Source organism: Panthera uncia, assembly GCF_023721935.1.
Source record: "Panthera uncia isolate 11264 chromosome B3 unlocalized genomic scaffold, Puncia_PCG_1.0 HiC_scaffold_1, whole genome shotgun sequence".
NCBI lineage: Eukaryota > Metazoa > Chordata > Mammalia > Carnivora > Felidae > Panthera > Panthera uncia.
The window spans coordinates 133109339-133132143 of NW_026057582.1; the positions used below are offsets into that span (position 1 = coordinate 133109339).

At 41.5% G+C, this 22805-nt stretch overlaps 1 pseudogene; it reads right to left on the minus strand.

Moving 5' to 3' along the window:
• Nucleotides 1–22805, minus strand: part of LOC125910421 (S-formylglutathione hydrolase-like) — a 50598-nt pseudogene that overhangs the window by 16992 nt on the left and 10801 nt on the right.

A 22805-nucleotide genomic window follows, 5' to 3' on the forward strand; every position in this document is an offset into this window, starting at 1 on the left:
TGATTTTCCGTCATTTCAAGAGCCTGTAGCATCTTTAGAAATTAAGAAATTGAGACTAAGACATTACAAATCATCTAAGATCATATAATTCATGAGAAAGTTAGGAATCCAGGCAGAACACTTCCCCCTTGGTCCCTAAATAGTTATATTTTCTCTTCTGTGGTAACCAACCTCAAAGATGGCCTCCAGTGATCCCTATCTACTAGTATTTACACTATAGTATCATCTCCTCCCACACCGAAGAGGGAGGACTTGTAGAACTAATAGGATATTGAGGAAATAACAATGTGTATTTCTGATGCTAGGTCATAAAAGACATTGTGATTTGCATCTTGCTTCCATGAATCATTTTCTCTGAGGGAAGCCAGTCACCATGCGGTGAGGACACTCAGGAGCCCTTTGGAGAAGTCCACATGGCAAGGAGCAGAAACATTCTGCCAAGAGGCAGCACCAACTTCCCAGTCGTGTGACTGGGCCTTTTTAGAAATGGATCCTCCAGCCTCATTCAAGTCTTTAAATGACTGCAGCCCCTGCCAATATCTTAACTGTGATCTCATAAGAGACCCTGAGCCAGAACCACCCAGCCCAATCGCTCCTGAATTCCTGACACACAGAGGTTGTGTGAGACAATAAATGTTTGTTGCCATCTAAATCACTGAGCTTTGGGGGTGCCTGGGTGGCTCAGTTGGTTAAGCATCCGACTTCAGGTCATGATCTCACAGATTGTGAGTTCGAGCCCTGCGTCGGGCTCGGAGCCTGGAGCCTGCTTTGGATTCTATGTCTCCTTCTCTCTCTGCCCCTCCCCATCTTGTGCTCCGTCTCTCAAAAATAAATAAATGTAAAAAAAAAAAAAAACTTTTAAATCACTTAACTTTGAAGTAATTTGCTATGAAGCAATAAATAACTAACATACTTTTCATTGTGGGCAGTAGTTTCTCTGAGGTATGTGCACATTCTTCTTTCCTCTCCTGGATTCCAGGGTTTTCTTCCTAAAATGTAGTCACAAATCCATTTTTCAGCTGTTTCCCAAAGTCGTTCTCAGAGACATTAATCAAATGAAAGGTGTTGCTTGCTTCAGTAATCTGATTCTCCATGGCCTTCACCCAGCTAGATGCCCCAGAAGCTTTCCATCTTGTCCTCAAGCAATTTCCTCATGGTATACTCATGTCTAAAGCCCGAGATAAGGTTGAATAGAAAGTGTGGATGTCACATGCTCTATATCTGATGTGTCCTCTGAGGAACACATAATAAGATCTCAGTTACATCTGTTGGAAAATTGGATCCCGAAATGATAGGATCATGGTACTTAAATATATTCTTGTTTATTCAGTCCCGATCCTATGTTTCTCTCTTCTTTAAATACTTCTACCCTGCTCCTGTCCTTTATGATCTATCATCCTTATTACTGAGAAACCAAAACCATAGAAACTGGTTGTTAGCAGTAAATATGCTCATCCTTTTAAAAAATGTATTTATGAATCAGAGCCCCTTCTTTTTCCAAAGCAAATAAATTGTGAAGCTTCTAGTCCTCCAGAGACTGGATCATTTATACAATGGAAATAAAGGGTGAAAATCCTGAATTCATCCCCTCTATGCCCTATGAAAATCTAAGACACTTGTCAAGAGAAAGGAAACAGGATGCTGGCCTATCAGCGTGTTGCCCCGTGGCCTAGCTACGCGACCAGGAACAAACGTCACCAAGTCTTTGCAGTGGGGGTGAGAAAGCAGAGCTGGCCACACCTTCCCGAAATACCCAGTATTATAATGAGAACCGAATGAGCTGATTACAAGCGCTTCTCAAACTTTCAAGAGTGAGCAAATGATGTAGAGAGTTTAGTAAAATGCAGATTCTGGACTATGGCCTGAGATTCTGTATTTCTAGCAAAGCTGCCAGGAGATGCTGGTCTGAGGACCGCATTCTGAGTAATGAGGATGTAAAAGAATCATAGCTGTTAGCAACGAGTCTTGCTGTTGTTAACATGATCTCCATGGCAAGACACGCAATGCTGGCGAGTGGCAGCAGGAGGACTTAAATCCAAGATGACCTACCCTGGCCTTGCAGCCCCCATGTTGCCTCTGAAAAGGAGCAGGATGTGCTTGGAGCGGGTTTAGGCAACACTTCCAAAGAGCCATCCTGCCAATGGTTTACCACCAGCCCAGTGCCTTCTCTTGTGACAGTGCAGCGCTGATCTCTCAAAGGCTCCAGAAAATAATTCCAGCAGAGGAGTTATGGATTCATTATAGCTTCCATCACATTATCACATACTGAGGACTTTCCGGGTTGCCCAGAAAACATCTGTCAGCAAAGACAGATTCAATCAAAAATAAAAATTGAGGCTTAATTCAGCCTGGGGAGGAAACCGATTAACCAGGACATGGGAGGTTAACCCCCTGGGCCACATCTCAGGGAGGAGCCGGGGCTGACAGTCCTGTGTTCATTAGAATCAATTAAGAACTGTCTGCCCCCAGGGATCACAGCGGGGTGGGGGGTGGGGGGGGTGGTTTCTCTTCCAGGACTGAATGGGCCCAGAGATGTGAGCTCAGGGCTTAACTCTATTGCTTCTCAGTGGAGGGCTGGGCCTGAATAAGCAGATATTTGGCTTTGCAGAGTATCTGATGAGGTTGCAAAGACAAGCCTGGCATTATTATTTTACACTTACAGCACTTTTGAAGCAAGAGTGCTTTGCCCTGTTTTATGAGTTTGTCTTAAATATGCCAGTAGTCATGGGGAAAAAGCAAAGACAAATTCTGAGAAAGAGAAAGGAGTGGGCAGTGCTTACATTCCAAAACCCTGGCGTCAGACCCTTTAGGAATCATGTTCGTGGAACCTGGGAATTAGGGCAGGTGCATCAGCAGCTAGCCACAGAAAGTCGAAACCTAGCGAAGTACTTGAAATCACAACTAATTTAAAATTGGACTAGGAAGAGTTATAATTAATAATAGCTACTATCTCTTCTCTGGTGCTTTGTTGAGCACGATAAATGCATTTTCAGAGTAAATCTTTCCCTTAGTCTCACAGAGGATAGGGGTCGCCCTATTTTACCAAGAAGTGGAGTGATATTACTTGCCTATTTCCATAGGCAGAATCAATGCTATAAATGAATCTACCGTTTCATTTCAATTAAATCTTTGCTAGAAACAAGAGACTCAGCACCAGTCAGAACACAGAATTTGAGAGAGCACACAAGAGAGAAGAAAATGGAAGGGTCTTATTGTTACTGACCAAAATATAATCACTATCACCTAGGGTTTGTTTTTTGTTTTTTGTTTTTGCTTGTTTGTTTGTTTCGTCGGGTTTTTTCCAGTTGCACATAAGCATTCAGTAGAATATTTGTAAGCTTTATTTGAGGGCAGCATGCTGGAGGTTCAGATTAATTCTAGATGTGGCTATAGTTTCTTACTAATGCTTCTTTCTTGCCTCCATTTAGAGCCACACCCATTGAAGGAGGGTGGCACTGATCTGATGGAATTCTCACTTGGCATCACGAAGCGTGAGTCTGCACCCAGGTCACTGATGGGCTCTGGCAACTCCGAGAAGACAAGTAACCTTTCTGATCCTGTGTCCTTATCTGTACAATGGAGCTAATCCTACTCACTCTAAAGGATTATTGAGACGCACAGACATATACTTGTGAAAATCCTTGAGTGTGCTATACAAGTGTTAGGTACCATCCTTAAGGACAACTGGGTCTCCTTTCTTCCCCAGGGAACACACCCTGCCCCAAGTGTCTTTAGTTACTACTTCCCACAAAGGGGACTACAAGAGATACATAAATCATCAGAGCACACAGCACATCTTTGCTTTCTTCAGGGTCATCTTCCCTCTGTCATCTCTTTCTATTGGCCACATGGCCTTTGAGGACTGACAGTGACCTCAGTCGGGTGGCTCACTCCTTCATGCCCGACCAGAAGTCTCTTTAGGAAACTGAAACACGTCTCTGGCCAGCACCCACCCTGTAAGGGGCAAGTTGACATGAAGATAATCTAAAATCACGGGCAAACCAACCAATGCAGTTATAACTGCACTGTCCTCAAAAATCTCAGAAGCAAACACAAGTACACACGCCTGCACACGTTCACATAAGACATGCAACCTCAGTGTGATGAGAAACTCTCGCCCTATGGCATGCTCCCTGCCAGAGCAGGGGCTCCACCAACTGGCAGTAACATCCTAGAAGGACAAAAGCTCTCCACGGAAGTCAAGGTGGGGCCGTTTACTGATCGTCTTGGGTCAAAGCCTCGATGCCGAAGCAAGAACAAGGTTAGGAATGGGCTGAAGTTCTTCCCAGTCTGAGAGGGGATCTCCTCATCTCTGTGGCCATCCCCTAGTGCCAAAGTGGTCTAGCTTCTGGGAGTATTGACTTCGGCTTGTCGTGTTGACTGCCCCCAACCCCTCTTCCAGGCTACTACTGTGCACTGGTTGAGCCACCTCCAGCTGTCTAGGAGAATGCCCTGTGGTGGGAAGCGGAAAGAGGCTTGGTGCACTTCAGCTGGGATGCAGTAGCCGCCCATACAAGCAGACGCACGCCTTTCTAACTCAGCCGCAGCCGCGATTAGAGGTAGACCCACCAGGATGTGACAAGCAACAGCAAAAGGGTCTGCTATACACAGATACATATCATAACCCCTGTCTGCTCCTTTCACCATATGACTCTTGGGCAACTTCTATGGAGAGCAATTTAGCAATGTCTCCAAATGAAAAACGCACGTGCCGCTTGATCAGGAAGTTCAGATTCTAGAGATTTGCCGTATGAATGCTCTTGCTCATGTGTGAAATGTCCTATGTCCAGTATTTATTGAAGCAACATTTGTAATGGCAAGCAAATTGGGAGGAAAATAAGCATCAATCAATATGGAACCTGTCAAATAAGGAATGACATGTCCATGGAACAGAGGAATCATGGTGATAATTAACCATGTTTAGCAAGCTACATGAATTGGTAACTAACAAATCAGAATGGAACAGAAGCCAACTGGCACGCCCGTGACTATGCACATGAGCCGAATGTCAGTCACACGAATGGCAAACCACGTGGCAGTTAAGCCATGTGACCTCCCTGCGGTCACAGTTCTTGCTCCTGCTTTTAAAGTTGGTTTTAGATCATTGTTCAGTTAAGAAGCTCAGGCTGCAAGTTCAACCATCTTGCCCTCAATTCCCTTGGCTGAATTCTTCTGCCCTGGGAACAGCCCAGCCTTCCTACAAGCATGGAATGTCCATGCTTATTTAAAGGGTGAATGGAAGAACATATTCATTACACTAGGCTTATTATGTAGTTATTAGTAGAGGGTTTTTTTTACTGCTCTGCTCTTCATTTTATTCTAGATGTTTAGGCAGCTGATTGAATCATAAAGCCAAGAGTCCTACATATGAATGGCCAGACCTCACAGAGTTAAACTAATTTCACAGCAGGATCACTACATCAAGCAAACTGATAAATCATGCTCAGCAGGGTTTTTTCTTCTTCCTGATAGCTTTCCTCTCAGTTTTAATATGCAAACAAAATTGTACTAGCCAGAAAGAAAAGGAGTCCAGAACCTAGAATCCTCCTTGGTCTCCCCAGTGGGAGCTAAGAGGCTGGAGAGCTATGTCCAGCCCCATCTGACACAGATCCCCCCATCTGGCCTCCTGTATTCTCTCTTTAAAGGCAAAGAAAATTCACCAAATCACACCGTGATTTTTAAATCTCAAAAGAGTCTCAGCCAGGATCCCATGCCTAGAATCATGCCTTATTTTCCAGGTGAAAAAGAAATTTCTGGTCCTGGGCTGGACCCTCCTGGAGAGTTAGTTAACCCCTGCAGGGTCCCTCCTGCACCCATTTATGTGGCCATCCCTCTTTCTGCTTCAACATGTGCTCAGCCATGGGCAGCATGTCAACAGAGTGGGATGCACCCAAAGCAAACATTAGCGTTTAGACTATCAGGGAAGCAAAAGCAGTCCCTATCTGGTGTCCTGTCTGGTATTCTGTCCCTTTTCCCAGTGGGAAGAAATCCCTGAAGAGAAGAGGAAAACTTCCCATAGCAGGGTTAATTCCAGGAGTGGTTCATATTCTGCAATGTAGGAGAAAGTCTCTGTTCATTAAAAACAACTTTCTTTGACATTTTATGAAGGACTGTGAACAATCCCATAAAGCATTTCCCCACCTCATCTCCCAACCACGGAGATAAGAGTTGGGATCCACAGCAGCTTATAACAAAGCACATGGTGAGAAGGCTCATTCATCACACTGACAAGGACTGCTGTAAAATTTCAAAGAATTGGACACCACTCAGCAATGTTCACGGGGACTGAATATGATGATAAAACTTGTTGATTCCCTAGTCTTCAGGAGGGATCCTGGAGCCCAAGAAGCCATGGGGAGATTGGGGGCTGCAGAGGGGGACAAAGGGGCTGGTGGGGAAATGAGTGGGCAGAGCAGAGAGGAGAGGTGCGAGTGCTGGCATCTGGTTGGAGCCTCCGTCTCCAGACAGGCTTGTCCTATTTCCCTGTCTTGCCTCTGAATCTTGCTCAGGACTGAAACAGACACAGAGATGCTAAGCTCACATCATGAACTCGGAAAAGCCCAAAGTGTAGAAATGCAAGATTAGGCATCTCTCATCTAGATCTTGTAGCTAATGGAAGGTAAACAGGACACAAGTTTTTTTATTATTATTTTAAAATACTGTTTAAATTAGTGGAGGCAATGTCCCTTCCACTCGGACCTTTATTTTCCATTTGTCATTTGAAATATTTCAGATACATGAAACAGTCCTGTCCCTGCCCATTAGATTCTCTTCTCTCTCCACATCCCCCATGACACTTTAAGTTTAGTGCATATTTTTCCCATAGGTTCATCTGTACTTTATTTATATACGTATATACAGTTGGCCCTTGAACTGAATGGATCCACTTATAGGTGGATTTTTTTCTTTTTTAAGAAACGACAGCAAAAGGCACAAGGCATTTATTCACAGCTGCTCACCCCAGTCTCCAAGGGACAGAATGGAAGGCTGTGCCTTTAAGCAGAGATTGTGCCTGCTGCCCTCTGAGCACCCTGGGAGGTGGGATGGAGGGAGCCCCCCCAACCCCCCTTCAAGGCCGTCAGCAGCCCCGGGGCATGTGCAGGCTCCCTCATGTGCAGACAGGCTGGTGGGGTCAAGCATGGGGACTGGTGGGCAGGACGCTGGACTGAAGCAGAGTATCCAGAGGGCAGGGGTGATGCTGTGCAGGGAGTCTCGAAGCCCCAGCACTCCTGCCCTCCCTCCCCATAGTGCTCCAGGCCGGGCTCAGGGGTGCAGACCCTTCCTGGATCAGGCTTGTAACCCTCCTCCCTGCTACTGAACCCCAACCCCTCCGTCTCCTGGAGCCCAGCACACTCACGACTGACCACAGCTATCCATGGCCACAGGCAGATGGTGCACCTCTGGGTCCTGTTGCCGCTTGCCTGCGCACCCCTCCCCCTCCACCCAGGCTTCCTACTGGACCAAGGTCTCCACGCTCGGGAAACTCTCCATCCTGGGCCCCCTGCCATCCACCACCCCACTTTGTCCAGTGCATCCAGCTTGGCCTGCCCACAGGCAGATAATTTTTCAGTAAATATACACACAGTACTATAAATGTATTTTTCTCTTCCTTATGATGTTCTTAATATTTTTTCTCTAGCTTACTTTATTGTAATAATCCAATATATAAGACATGTAACACACAAAAATATATGCTACCATTACCATGTTCATGTTACCATTAGGGCTTCCAGTCAACAAGGGGCTACTAATTATGTTTTTAAGGGAGTCTTAAGTTATTCATGGGTTTTTGACTCTGGGGGCATCAATGCCCCTAACCCATGCATTGTGCAAGGGTCAACTGTACTACTAAATAATACATAGTGTAATTTTGCATGCATTTAACTTCTAAAAGATACACATACTTCCTTCTGCATTTGCTATTCACCCATATCGATACAACCCCTCTAGTTTAATCTAGCTGCCATTTAATCATCCATTTTATGAATCCACCACAATTAGTTAACACGGCCCCTGCGGATGGGTATTTAACTTGTTTTCAACTTGTCACTAGTGTGGTAGTAAACACCAACACACATCCTCGTCCTTGTCTCCATGTGCACACGTGAAATGGTTGTGGTACATTTTTAATGATGTGGTACATCTTGGAGATATTTTCATGCCCATATGTATGTTTAACTCATTTTAACAAGCTTAGGAAAACACTAAAATATATCTGATCCGTGTTTATTGCTGGACCATTCAATTGCCCCTTCCTTCCTTTGTGCGGTTCACAACCATGCTCACACATCTCCACGGACACGTGTGACAACTGCTCCTGAGTACACACCTACAAAGGCAATCACTTGGTCAGAGGCTGCGTGTACCTTCAACATGACTACATATTGTCAAATCACTCTCCAAAGTCGTTTTACTCATTTGCAAAGCCACCAGCAGTCTGTGAGGATCTCCATTGTTCTGCCACCTCACCGTCTCTTAGTACTGATGATCTTACACTTTTTGGCAGGTGGATGGATCTGAAATGACGTTTCATAATATTTATTTTCATTTACATGATTAAGACTGAGGATCTTCTTATGTGTTTATTGACCACTAGGTTTTAATCTTCCATTAATTGCACGCCCATATTCCTGGTTCTTTTTCCTTCTGGGTGAATCTTATAAAAGTCTGTTCTGAATAAGCTGTATATTCTATTTACTTTAGAGGAGGATAGTCCATGGAAATCTTGACTGAGAAAAATCTAATAAGTGAATGATAAATAAAATAAACCTAATTAGGTAAAGTAATTTAAAAATCTAATAAGTAAATAAAATTAATTCATGGCTGCTTCTCAGGGCTCTGGAAATTCAACAATGATGGCTGTACTATAGGTGAAAGATATCCTCCTTGAGGAATGTGGGTCTCTGCTTACAGTGTGAGCCAGACACTGCTTCCTGCTCCTTTGACTAAGGAAATAGGGAAGGAACAAACATCATTGAATATTGACTCTTCACTCAGTTTAACAGATATCACATCATCTAATCTTTGCAAAAGAAAGCTGTGAAAGAAGTATTCTTTCTCTCCCTCAAGGATGAGGAAATGGAGTCTCAGAAAGAATAAATGTTTACCCTGAGGTCACAGACTTTGTATTCAGCAGAGCCAGAATTTGGACCCAGCTGTTTCTGCCTCTAAAGCACACGCACTTTCCATTATACAAAAGAATAATAATCTTTATGGATAATGTAGTTTGAAGAGACGGTTAGTATGTAGAGTGGTAGCCATTCTTTCAAAAATAACCATTTGAGGAGCTGAATATTATGCCCAACCTTCTCTGAATCTAACCATTAGAGATTGTCAGAGTCACACTCTCCCCACCCCCAACACATCCCCAAGAGGAAACTGTGGCCATTGCATTATTTTTCAAATACTATGCATGCTGTGGGGAATTGATATGCATTCTCTTCTTCTCCTTCACTTAGACTACATGTCCTCCTGCTAAGAAAAGAGTGGTTAGTTTTTCAGGAAGCAATATCAGCTGCTTCCTCAGGGGGTTGATGATTTGACAAGGCATGCTAAGAGATGAGTCAGGCTTTGAGAGAATATAAAACAAGTTTTAGTTTCAAAAAATGCTAGTATTTATTCTGAAAAAAATTAAATCACACACACACACACACACACACACACTCAGTGAATATATTACACATTTTTTAAAACTAGTGGTTTGTGTCTCAACTATGATTGTTGGGTAGTTACAGAAGGAAGCCAACTGAGCTCTGATGGTGTGTAACTGTGGGAAAATTCAGGAATTTCTGAAGTGGTTTTCATAGCTCTTAAGATGTCTTGAATGTTGGCAAATTTCCCATGAGGTTTAGGGCAAAGCATTTTTTTTTTTTTTATCCCAATGGGTAGATAGATGGTCAAGGCCCTCTACATTGTACATAGTCACCTTGGATGTGATTTCAGCTGAAGCTCTGCTGGACAGTTCCCCCTGCACCCTCCCACCTCCCACAAACCTTTCTCCACTTTCTGCCTTAAGATTCTTCGGATGTCAAAGTTGGCTCAGCCTCTTCTAAGTATAAAAAGTATAGCTGAACTTCCCTTTTTAACACAATATGTGTTACTTTACTCTTTATCCATATTCCTCATGAGCCTGTGAGCTTTCTGAAGATAGGGACTGCATACCATTGCATGCCTAGCCCCTAGCACATCTGGCACTCAATAAGTACCTGATGAATAAACAGAGACAGGTACTTGGCAGTATGTGCAGGTACTGGCCTCAGTACTCATTAGTCATGTACCAAGATTAACAATATTCATAGCACGCCTTTTGGTCAAAAGGATCCAGTGGACTGGAAGAGACAGATTAAAAAAAAAAAAGATAAATTACCAACAACATGTTTTGAACTTCAACTGAGACATGAAATAAGCATTGCCTGAGCTCTACCTTGAAAAGCCAGGAAAAAAAAAGCTCTCAGAAAAGATACTTGAGCAAATACTTTAAGAAATCTAATGTATCTTAATAAAATGAGTAGGTAAAAACAATTAAAATAACTCACATTTGTTGGGCTCTTATTTCATGCCTGTGACTTGCACAAGGGGCTCTCCAGGCATTATCTCATCCAGCCTCTGTAGGTAGATATTGATCAATTCCATTTTCCAATTGAAGGTTGAGGCTCATGAGGTTAAGAATTTGTCTCTCTTTGCCCAGGCAGCAAAGATAAAACTAGGATTCTAGGTTATTTAATGCCCAGACTCTTAATCTAGCATTTATTATAACAAAACTTGCTAATGGAAAAAAAAAAGAGTCAAATCACAGGTTATTCCTCATATGCCATGAATTCGCACATGAAACAGGCTTCGCTTAGCAATGACAAAGAAAGCCTCAGGCAAAGAGATATGGTGTCATCTTTGAGGAATGACAAACATTACCATGCATGCCCACATATGCCCAGCCACATGCTCACCCCACACCAAAGCTCACATTCATCCTTCTGTAACTGGAGAGTTTTAGGGTCTGCCCCCCTCTCTAATCTGAATGGGGTGCACTAGTCTCTTTTCAAAATCTCTCTAAAATGTGATTCTAATCAGAATCAGCTTGTAGTTCTTCAAGCACTTCTCAGTCATTTTAAATCAGTCTTCAGAACCTCCCCAGAGGTGCATCTTTCCACTCTTTCCACCCTACACACACACACACACACACACACACACACACACACACACACGTACACACGCACACACATGCACAGAAAGATGCACCAAAGAAAGATCTCCAACAACCATCTGGGTTATACATAGAAAGGATAATTCACTATTCACTAGTTAGGAGCTGATGCAAAATATTTTAAAGTGAAATTCTCAAATCCAGACTTCAAATTTCCTCTCAAAATCTGATCAACTCGACTGTAGAAACAGATTATTTTGGTTGTTTTCATTCTCAGGAGATTCAGAGCACTATTTTGGCAATTCCTTGGAGGTGAAATTATGCAGAACATAATCTATTATAGAAGTCACTGTATAAAAGTGAGAAAAAAGAGAGAGAGAAGGCAGGAGGAAAGGAAGGAGGGAGGAAGAGAGGGAAAAGAAGAAAAGAGGAAGATGCTTCTCTAAGAGGAATAAGTGTGGCTGGTGAATAAAAAATAAATAAATGGTAGGAAAACAAAATCCCTTTCCTAGGTTTCTTTTCCGTGAAAACAAGAGAGGAAGCTTCTTACATTGCCTCTGTTCTGCAGGACACCAGACAGGAAGGAAAATTCCAGAGGAGGAAAAATATCTCTGCCCTTAATCGAAATGCAGTGTGGAGAGTTGAAGAAATTGTAGACCTTCTAATGGCCCAGAAACGGCAAAATTGATTAAGCGAGATCAGGATGAAATGAGTGACTTTCTTTTATATTCTTTAAAGGAGCTGGTCCAGGCTCCAAAGAAGGAGGAGAGGCCAGTCACGCAGGGGCAAGCTGTTATCAGCACCATATCGAAGGTTTGTTAATAGGATCTTGGAAAGAGAACAGGGTTGGGCGGGGAAGGGCTTCAAGCTGGTTTAGCTGAAGACAGTAAGAACCTCTTCCGGTAGGACTCTAATCCCCACAGGATCCTAGAGAGTGGCTGCACTGTGTAAAACATGACCACAATTTATGGCACGCTTTCTGGCAAAGATCTCAGGCAGCCCCTGAGGAATCTACAAAGCTGTAACTCCATGTTAATTGATTCAAAGGGTGCTGTTTTCCAGATGATGTCACGCCTAATTGAATGAGGCAGACACACTTAGCACACGTGATCATCTGTATTGCATGCATTATCATTCTTTGGCATTTAGCATCATTTACCAGTAGCACATAATGGTTAGGAGGAGTGGCTCTGTACCCTGACAGATCCAAGCCCTGTCAAAAAAAAAAAAAAAAAAAAAAAGCTCTGGGGCATCTGTGCTGCTCAGTCAGTTGAGCATCTGACTCTTGATTTCAGCTCAGGTCATGATCCCAAGGTTGTGAGATCAAGCCTCGCATCAGGATCTTTACTGAGGGTGGAGCTTTCTTAAGATTATTTCTCCCTCCCTCTGACCTTATCCCCTGCTTGCATGCCCTTTCTCTCTAAAAACAATAAAAATAAAATAAAAAATAAAATAAAATGATGGCAAAGCACAGCATCTACCTCAAAAGGTTGTGAGTGAAGGAGCCTGATGATTGAAAAATATAATATTAGATATACACTAAACATTTGTAAGTAGTCCTATCATTTGCATTTTCTGAAAGCATTATGGATGGGTTTGTTAGCTACGCTCTGTTCCTTGGGCAAATTCAACCAGTATCTTTCAAGCATCTATTTTGTACACAATGCTAAATTCATTCATATTTGAGTTTTCCTCCTCATAGTACTCCAGTGAGGTAGGCATGATGATTCCTACTTAAAAGCTAGGAAAATCGAAGCCCAGGTAGGACAAAATAATTTTCCCTTCATCACTTGGCTATAAGGTTGTAAACTGTTTGACTTGAGCTCCCATTTCTGACTCCATAGCATGAACACTTGCACTGCATCATACAGCATTCAGCCTTTTATATACATGAAGTTTCATAACTCATGCAAATTGCATCCACCGGCATTCTGGTCAACCAACTCTCTAAAAAACAAGCCCTGATTTGTCACATTTTCCCATTTCTGTGGTATAAATACTCTCACTGTGGCTAATTTAACCTACCACCAATCAGCTTGGAAAATTCTTCCATACTTAACAATCTGCTCCCACTCACCATCATAAGGGGATGGTTAGGAGGCTGGCGAGGGAGACGCTGGTAAAAAGGTACAAGCTTTCAGTCAAAAGATGATTCAGGCCTGAGGATCTAATGAATAACATTAGACTATAGTTGATAACACTGTATTGTATCATTGAAATTTACTAAAATTCCAACATTCTTACCAAAAAAAGAAAAGGGGGAGGAGTAAATATGTGAGGTAATGGAAGTATTAATTAACTCAGCAGGAGGAATTCTTTGACAATGTGTACATATATCAAATCATCACACTGTGCACTTAAATATCTTACAGTTTGTGGGCACCTGGGCGGCTCAGTCTGTTAAGTGTCTGACTTCGGCTCAGCTCATGATCTCACTGTGAGTGAGTCTGAACCCTGCATCGGGCTCTCTGCTGTCAGCACAGAGCCTGCTTCAGATCCTCTGTTCCCCCCATCTCTCTGCCCCTCCCCAGGCTCTCTTTTTCTGTCTCTCTCAAAAATAAATAAACATTTAAAAATCATAAACATTTAAATATAAATTATCAATTAAAAAAAATAAAAAGTATCCATTTAGCACTAAAATTCAAACTTCCAACCAGTAATTCTCAACCTTGACTGTATAGGGCAGTCACCTGGCAAGCTTTCTGAAAATGTTTGTTGCCAAGATTGCACCCCCGACTAGTTATATCAGAATCTCTGAAGATGGAACTTGGTCACCCATATTTCAAAGTGCCCACAATCACAGCCGAAAGAGTTAAATAAAGCCTGATCTTATGCTTCTTTCTGCCTACTGCTGCCTGTGTTCTTTCTCTCTGCCTCCAGCGCCCTGACCTTGGGGATGCAATGCTGGAGCCACCCTGGTGAGGTGCAAGTGTGTTGGTGAACCAGGAGAGAGTCAGCCTGCACATCAGGGCCAGACAGTAGCATCAGAGAGCAAGGCAGGTGACAGGAGACCAGTGACTCAGAAAGAAGACAAACACCTGAGAGAAAGGAAGGAATCCAACTCTAGACATGAGGAAAGGGCCGAAGAAGCTGAAGAGACACAGATGCTAAGTTATGGACGATCAAATGGGAACTGCCAAGGCTCAGGGTGGGAATCACACAGACTGGAGTTCAACCCCCTGCCCACCACTACTCATGGTGTATCTATGGACAGCATACTTAAATTCTCTTTGCCTCAGTTTCCTCTCGTCTAAATGAGAGCAATGTTGCCTTCATGTAGAAGATTTAATGATGTCAGACAACCTCTCATATAGTAGAATTCAATAATATTAGGTTTTTAAAATTGGTGTTATCCCTGCTAAGAAAGCCCACTCTGCCTCAACCAGGAGAGACTATCTTTTTATTTTACTTTATTCCATTTTTTAAGTTCAGGTACAGATTTGAATTGATCACCTTCTCAAACACATGGCACACTATTATCACCCATCCGTGCATGGCTCTCTTTTCAGATTGTTTTTCACCTTATTTCCTGCCCCAATACCATTCTCTTTCCCTCACAGACACCTCCACTCCGAATGTAATACACGTACTTCTGATCTGCACACGTGTTTAGTCAACTCCCTTGGTATCTGTGGAAAACACAATCATGGCTTGCGGGTGAACCCTTCACATTTAGATGAATACCACCATATGAGTTAGCTCGGGCAGCCATGACAAAACACCACAGATGGGGTAGCTTAACCAACAGAAGTTTTTCACAGTTTCAGAGGCTAGAGTCTAAGATCAAGATGTCAGCAGGGTTGATTTCTTCTCAGGCCTCTGCCTTTGGCTTACCAATGGCTGTCTCTCACTGCAGCCTCACGTTGTGTCTCCTCTGTGTGAGCACAAACGTGGTATCTCAATTTCCTCTTCTTGTAAGGGCATCAGCCAGATAGTACTGGGGCCCAGGCTGAAAACTTCGTTTTAACTTAATTACCTTTTTTAAGACTTTGTCTCTAAATATGGTTACATCCAGAGGTCCTGGTATTAAGTCTTCAACATATGGATTTGTGGGGGAACACCATTCGGCCTACAACAATTAGTATTCTATTGTGGCAGATTGCTGCTGTTCTGGCATCCAATGAACCACCCACCTCCTTGGATCCATGCTGTCATGTACCCTCTTCATTTGTGACCCCAGGTGTGGCACACAACTTGCACATGATCAAGCAAAGGCTTAATAACAGCTTGTCCTTTGGGGCCTGACCTCTCTTGCTCTGGCAACTCTCCTGCTACTATGTGAGAAAGCCCAGGCTAGCCCACAAGTTGTTGCAAACATGAGGCCCTCCGAGACAGAAGAAGCCAACATCAGTGCCAAGATGGGCAGGTAAAGCCATCTAAGACAACCTTTTAACAATTGTTCCAATTGCCAACCAACTGCAGGGGAATGAATGATGAGCCCAGAAGAGACCAGCAGAAATGCCCTGCACATCCCAACCCCAAATGCGGACGCATAGCCTCATGAGCTAATAAACAGTTGTTATAAGCCAATAAATTTGGGGTGGTTTGTTAGTAGCAACAGACCTCATTCTATGATCTCATTCTATTTCCTTTTTTTTTCACTTAACATTATGTGTTTGAGACATTGCTATTTGTAGATCCGTTTCATCCTTCTGGCTGCTATATGGCATTGTGTCATATACACACGTTGTATTTTACATACCCCTTCTTTTAGGGATAAACAGTGCCGCTGCCTCCAATTTTTTATTCTACGCATATTCTCATAGATTCTCATCATCCACCCATGGGCGAGGTTCTCTGGATACACTACTCACAAATGAAATTGTTGAGTTACAAGGCAAACAATCACTTAACTGCACTGAATATTGTTGGATTGGTCTTCAGAATAGCTGTAGCAACTTACACTCCTTCCAGAAGTACAGGAGGGTCAGCCAGGGGGCTTTTATGCTTCTTATTAGAGCAGGAATCATTCCTGGACAATGGCCAGCTTTCAGCATGCAAGGAAAAGTAAGTAGTGGTCCCTAGCTGGAGGAACAAGGAGTGGTCCAGGGATCAAAGCTCAGCTACGGTCACGGGCAGATCTTAACACTCTTTCCCTCTACCTCTCTTCTTCACTAGCCTTACCTGGAATTGACATATTATTGAGGTTTTCATTATTATTGTTATGCACCTGATATATTATCAAATTCAGTTCTCTGTTCTCTAGTGTTAGATCGAAATTTTATGATCTTCAATATTTTTATTTCTCCAGTATAAAAGATCTAAAAGGTAATCAGAATTTACTGGTAATAAATTTTGCTGGAAAAATTTGTTTAAGTTCTTAATATGGTGGAAATCCTGTGAAGATTTTTTTTTAAGCAGTTTTTGGGACACCCAGGTGGCTCAGTCAGTTAAGCACCTAACTCTTGGTTTTGGCTCAGGTCATGATCTCACAGGTCATGGGTTAGAGCTCCACATCAGGCTCTGTACTGACAGTGTGGAGTATGCTTAGGATTCTCTCTCTTTTCCCCTCTCTCTGCCCCTCCCAAGCTCTTTCTCCCTCTCTCAGAATAAATAAACTTTTTTTTTAAGCAGCTTTTGATAACTCTAAAAAAGAATTACATTATTTTGTTGAAAGATAAATATCAGGTATGGAGTATATGGAAAACATAATGTTAAGAGAAAAAATCAGGATAGAGAATATCACGCAATGAATAATCACAAGTATAATGAATGTAGCACTTGCTCTGAGGTTGTCAGTACCAACTTCTTACCCTCTGGTCCTAAGGCTTCGCAGAGCATGAGGGCAGAAGTTCAGGCCCAAGACCTGCCTGAGTTTGGGATTATTACAGGAGTTCTTTCCTTCTATAAACATGACCCTTAAGGGTAGGGGCAAACCAGATCAAAACCCATCTGCTAACCTCCTGTCCACAGACATGTATAGCCTAATGCAGGCCAGGAAACCTCAAGCTTCTAAGGCACTCTGGAGTAACGCCCATTTATCTCTGACCTCAAGGAATCTGAACAAATATTTTTCCAGTGCAATGACCAGGAGGCTGGCAAAGATAACCAGCTGTACAAGGAAGCAAGGCAACATGAAAGAAAATGAACAAAAGGAATAGAATTGCACACTGATTATAAAATAACCATGACGTCTACAGAAATAAAAAGCAAGCTTGAAAATATTCAGTGGTAACAGAAAACAGTAAGAAATGATACAGTAGATTTGAAAAAAAAAAAAAAAACCCAGAACTTCTGGATATAAAATATACAGTAGAAGGAAATAAGAGCTCCACAGTTGTATTGGACAGCAGATTAGACATAACTAAAGGGAGACCAGGAAAGAAGATGATGTTTTCCAGTGTCTAAGTCACTGGGGCTGTTTTAACAGAATACCACAGACTGAGCAGCTCCTAAACAAGTGACATTTATTTCTCACAGTTCTGGAGGCTGGAAAGTCTAAGGTCACAGTACCAGCAGGTCCAGTACCTACTTCCTGGTTCATACACAGCATCTTTTTGTTGCGCCCTCACACACAGGAAGAGTGAGATAATTCTCTGGATTCTCATTAATAAGTGCACTGATCCCAATCATAAAGGTTTACCCTTATGACCCAATCACCTCTCAAAGACCCCACCTCTTCATACCATCATTATGGGGTTAGGATTTCAGCATATGAATTTGGGGAGAACATAAGCATTCAGACAATAGCATCCACATACAGCCCAGAGACAGAAGGAGAGACAGAAATACTGGTGACTATAAGTTTCAGAAGGAGAAGAAGAAAATGGAACAGAGGCAATATTTGAAGAGATAATATGTGATAATTTTCCAGAATTGATGAATGAAATGAATCCACAAACTCAGGTTCAGAAAACCCAAGCGGGATAAATAGAAAAAGAAAATAATATCTATATGCATTATTGCCAAACTGTGACAAATTACAAAGTGACAGAAAGAAAGAAAGAAAGAAAGAGGGAGAGAGGGAGGGAGGGAGGGAGGAAGGAAGGAAAGAGAGAAAGAAGGAGGGAAGGAGGGGAGAAAGAAAGAAAGAAGAGAAAGAAGAGAAAGAAAGAAAAGAAAGAATAAAAGGGAAATAAAGTAGATTACTCTCAAAGTTTAGCAATGGATAGATATATGACTTCAACATCAACCATGAAATCCCAATGTACTGAAAGAAAATTCATGTAAATTTAAAATCCTACACTGGGCAAAATTATCTTTTGAGAATGAGGGTGAAACAGTCTTCAAACACCAAAACCAAATTCATGATCAAACATCTCACTGACAAAGAATATAGTTCAAACAAAAGGAAAGTGACCCCAGATGGAAAGCTGAGATGTTGGAGCGAATGAAGAGCAAAGAAAGTGATAAGTATGTAGGTAAGTGGACACTTACCTTAATGTCTAGTCACATATACGCACATAAATAATATCACACATATATGCATATGCACAGCACAGAAAAGTGCATCCCTAGAGAGTAAAATACCATATAACAATAAGACAAAGGGAGGGGTAACTGAAATTGAAGTATTCTAAGGTCTCTCAAGGAAGAGGGTAAAGAGTTTTATTAAACTTTAATTTTTAATAAGTTAGGTGTGCATGTTGTAATTTCTGTGGTGACTACTAACACAGCCATGGAAAAATAATAGAAGGAAAATATAATATCTAGAGCAACAATTCTCATATTTCTATGCATATAAACAGCAATTGAACAATTAAGTAAGTGGGTGGTGGATACTAGAAACTGGTTTTCTCACTGTTGGAGTCCAACTTTACAGATAAGCAAGGGAAGAAGCTGGAATGATCCATGAGGTAACGAATGAAAGTTGGAGACATCGGTAAAAACTCATGCTCAGCTTAATACAGATACATTTGTTAACATAACAGCAATATTTATAAATATGTGTACACCAGCTAATGTATACACACATATCTCTTTGCTCTGTCAGCAAAGCGGAAATAAAAGAAATGATACCCCATTAGCAACAAGCACATCCAGAGCCCAGATTTTCATTCTTAAAATCAATCTCCAATGAAAGGAACCAAGGCTCTTTGGAAATGTGATTGATTCTAAGATCAGCAAAGGAAATATATAAGATGAACCCAGAATATCTTGTACTGGCAAGAAGTAAGGAAGTGTTCACACACACACACACACACACACACACACACACACTGATAAGAGTATGGCAGGAAGACATGGGACACAACTGACAGAGGTTCCAATGGCCAAAGATGTCATAATTTGAACAATAAAGTATGGATTATAGCCCAAAATGCAAAATAAATATCCATGAGTCAATACTGACATAAATACATAATTGAGTAAATTAATAAATGGAAAATAAGAGACAATTCTGTGCAGAAAAATTCCAAATAATGTATGTAGCTACTCAGCTCTCCACTGCTTAGGTGTGAACCGCTCATAGTAAATTCCTTCCAAAGAGGACAGTATGGAAAGAAGGGGGAAAGAGTAACCTTGCAGTGGGACAATGAATACTGCCTTAGTTAGCCAGGTGACCAAGGTCAACATCAACAGTCACAAATCACCTTTTAGATGATTTGTATATATACCTTTTAGATGATGTGATGACTGTGCCACTGTGTCTCTGCAATTTTCCCTCCCAAAGCCCAAAACTCCAGTCTAATCATGAGAAAAAAAAAATTTTTTTTAAATTCCAGGAGAGGATGCCCTACAAAATACCTGGCCAGTACTCCTCAAAACTGTTAAGGTCACCAAAAACAAGGAAAGTCTAAACAACTGTCACAGCCAAGAGGAGCTTGAGGAGGCATGACAATGAAATGTATTGGGGTGTCATAGATGGGATCCTGGAACAGAAGAAGGGCAGTAGATGAAAACTAAGGAAATCTGAATAAACTATAGACTTTAGGGGTGTGTGGTGAGTGTCTTGACTCTTGATTTCGGCTCAGGTCATGATCCCAGAGTCGTGGAATCGACCTCCGTGTCAGTGTGGAGCCTGCTTAAGATTTTCTCTCTTTCTCTCTCTCTTCCCCTCTCCTGCTCATGCTCTCTCTCTCTCTCTCTCTCTCTCTAATAAAAAACAAACAACAACAGCTATAGACTTTAGTTAATAATAATGGATTGATATTGGTTCATTCTTTGCAACAAGTGTTACAATTAATGTATAGTGTAGGGACACCTGTATAGGTACTAAAACTATACAGAGAAGCTACAGAAATATAGTGATTATACAAAAGGAAGGTTGCAATCACAAGAGCCATAGATATTTTCTGGGGTGCTTATAATGTATTTCCTGACCCGAATGACAGATAATAGGTGTTAAAATAAATTTTCAATTTAGTAATACTCATTAAATTTTATAACTATATGTCAACGCATACACATATGTTTTATATACTTTTATCACCATAAAAATTTTTTAAAAAGAGAAAGAGTATGAAATGCATTGAAATAACAAAGGAGATTTTCTCTGAATGGTGAAATCATGGGTATTTTTTTTCTTTTTACTACATTTTAAAATATTTTCCAATTTTTCTGCAGTGATCCTGAATGCCATTTATTAGCTGAGAAGAAAAAACTCTACTTGTAAAGGATACAAAATCAAACCATCAAGGAGTATTTGGCTAGGAACTGTCTTTTTCTTTCTATTTACAGCTTTTTGTTGTGCTAAGAGTTGATGGAATGTACCAGTTATGGTCATTTAATTGCATACCAAATGGAAATGTAAGGTAGAGTATAATGCCTGAAAAATCTAGAAATGCTGTATTATAGTTTGCCATAAGTCATTCTAATGCCTTAAGAGATCGTTTTCATAATTCCCAGTTTGGAAATAAGCTAACAAACAACAAAAATACAATGACCTTGGAGAAGACACAATGACCCACAGAAAAGATGGCAAAAAGTTGCTTATCATTTCACAGCCTCCATTTAGAAGCAGTTAAGCATCTGGCCTTGTGCTTTCGTGTGTAATGTCAAATACCAGAGGGGAAATTATATGTGAAATAGACAACAGCCTCAGCTTGATTTTGTGCAGGCATTTCAAGGGAGCTGCTCCACAAGATGTTTATCCTTAGAGAAGTCCAATATTGAAGATTTTTTTTGATTATATGTGACCTTCTTCAAGCCACAGAGGCCTCCCTGGGCTCTGTGTCCTCATCTGTAAAATGAGAGGCTTGAAGAAATGACCTCTAAGGACTCTCCTAGCATTAAAATCTCTGGCTGAAGCCACATACAAGAGGATAGATCTTATGCGAAAATCAATGGTGAAGATAATAGCACTGAATATTCTGTAACATTTTAATCTATAACAATGCTTTTCAATTTGTGTGCACTTTATCCACAACAACTTCTATTTTGGGTAGGAAGAGAAATATCATTACACCTACCTTGAAATGAGAGAGCTGGAATAAGTGGATATTGACATAATGCAATAGAAAGTAATATAATGCAACATTCCAGTGTATTCTGAAAACTAGGACCTGGCACTAAATAACTGTGGGCTCTTGAGGATTCTGGTTGTCAAGGTGTTGTGGAGTTTTTTTTAAATTTTTTCCCATCTGTAAAGTGAGCAGGTTGAACAAGGCTAGATGATCTCTATGATTATTCACATTCTAGTAAGTAGAGGCACCATACAAATATAGTTATGAATACAGTCTTCCCTAAACAATGGTCACCTTATAGATAGCTCAGAAAACATTGATGTGCATGGAGGGGTGCCTGGGTGGCTCAGTCGGTTAAGTGTCTGACTTTTGGTTTCAGCTTAGGTCATGATCTCATGGTTCACGAGTGCGAGCCCCACATGCGGCTCTGTGCTGACAGTGTGGAGCCTGCTTGGGATTCTCTCTCTCCCTTTCTCCTCTGCGCCCCTCCCACTCTCTCTTTCTCTCTCTCAAAATAAATAAATAAACTTAAGAAAAGAAAACAGATTTGCATGGCAATAAAAGCAAAGTAATGATACTGGTTCATGCCGTTCTTAAATCTCTCCAAATTTTAAGATATTTGCTTTAAAAACAGTCATTATATCCTATCTGTGCTGCATTATTCTTTATTAATTTGAATATGTCCTCTCTCCCCAGTTTGATTCCATAGGTTTCATTCCAAGCTCTACATTGAGAATAGATACATTTAAATAAATATAGAGGCATATACCTCATAGAGTTAAAAATCTGCAACTGCTCACTTCCTAGGAAAATGGATTGACTTGACTTCGCAGAACTAATGAATTCAGTGTTTGCTCACAAATACATTGACAGGTTGCTGGTTTTCATGCTTATTTTTCATTTTCCCAACACCTTCGCCCTTCTTCTGACACCCACCTACCGCATCTGACAACTCCATCCAGATGGTTACCAGGAGACCCCTGTGAGTCAGGCACCTCTCCCGAGTTAAGCCAACCAGAGGGCTGGCGTGGGCGTCTTGGAACTAGAACCAAGGAAAAAGAAAGTCAGTCAGTTCTTGAATGGTTTACTGTAGGATAGGACGTGCATGCTGGGTTTATATTCTAGCTTCCTGTGATGTAAGTAAATGGAAGAACCACTCATACATAAAAAAGGGGAAGAATGAAAGGGATATGTAGAGAGAATCAGAGATAAAAGAAACAGAAATTGAATCCTGAGAGCATCTCTGTTTCTGATGGAAATAGAAATTGAACCCTGAGAGCATCTCTGTTTCTGATCCCAGGAACTGGTCATATTTGTGT